The sequence below is a fragment of the Enhydra lutris genome, unplaced genomic scaffold (assembly GCF_002288905.1).
Source record: "Enhydra lutris kenyoni isolate GAN:26980312 unplaced genomic scaffold, ASM228890v2 scaffoldscaffold89, whole genome shotgun sequence".
NCBI classification, from domain to species: Eukaryota; Metazoa; Chordata; class Mammalia; order Carnivora; family Mustelidae; genus Enhydra; species Enhydra lutris.
The window spans coordinates 1,269,559-1,270,531 of NW_019154173.1; the positions used below are offsets into that span (position 1 = coordinate 1,269,559).

A 973-nucleotide genomic window follows, 5' to 3' on the forward strand; every position below is an offset into this window, starting at 1 on the left:
TATTTTTTTTGTTTTAGCCCATTGGAAAGAGGCTTACTACTAAACTTGCTTTTCCAAGGTCACCATTAGTTCACAAGTTAATTAATTAATAACTCATTCAACACACATTTATTGAATTCCTAGTATGTGATAGGCACTTGGGCTAAGTATTGGCAAAACAGAGATAAATAAGTCATGGTTGTCCTTGCCCTATAGGGCTCTAATAATTTTATGAGAGAAACAGAAAATAAAATGGATGATTAAAATACAGTGTAGCAGGGGCGCCTGGGTGACTTAGTTGGTTAAGCATCTGACTCTTGGTTTCAGCTCAGGTCATGATCTTTGGGTTGTGGGATTGAACCCTGCATCAGGCTCCATGCTCAGCGAGGAGTCTGCTTGAGATTCTCTACCTTTCCCTCTGCCCCTCCCCTCTCTCTCTTTCTCTCTCTCTCTCAAATAAAAAAAAAAAAAAATCCCCCCCCCCCCCCCAAGTTTCAAAAGGCGGGCAGGGGGCTCAGTCCTTCTTGGCTGCCGCTTTCCTCATGGCAGCGAGGACGTTGCTCAGCTCCTCTCTCTTCCTCTTGTCATGGATGTGCGTCCCCACCCTTTTCTGGATGAACTTGAGGGCGCGCTTGTCCTTGGAGACCTTGAGCAGCTCCATGGCCCTCCGCTCGTAGGGGGCAAAGTCACACACCTCTCGCATCACGTCCTGCACGAACTTGGTGTGCTTGGTGAGGCGCCCGCGGCGGTGGCCGTGCCTCAGCTTGCTCACGTTCTTGGTCACCTTGTGGCCCTTGTTGAGGCCCATGGCCATAGGGTAGCGCAGAGCCATGGCTGCTGCTTCCCAATGGCTCCGCAGCGGAAGGGCCTAAATAAATAAATATTAAAAAAAACACACACACACACACACAGGGGCACCTGGGTGGCTCAGTGGGTTAAAGCCTCTGCCTTCGGCTCGGGTCATGATCCCAGGGTCCTGGGATCGAGCCCCGCA

General features: G+C 50.3%; 1 pseudogene across 1 annotated transcript; it reads right to left on the reverse strand.

Annotated features, from left to right (window-relative positions):
* Positions 1-485: 485 nt before the first annotated feature.
* Positions 486-842, reverse strand: LOC111162161 (annotated as a pseudogene). Its single transcript, XR_002641561.1, has one exon. The product of XR_002641561.1 is annotated as a 60S ribosomal protein L36 pseudogene (transcript).
* Positions 843-973: the final 131 nt, after the last annotated feature.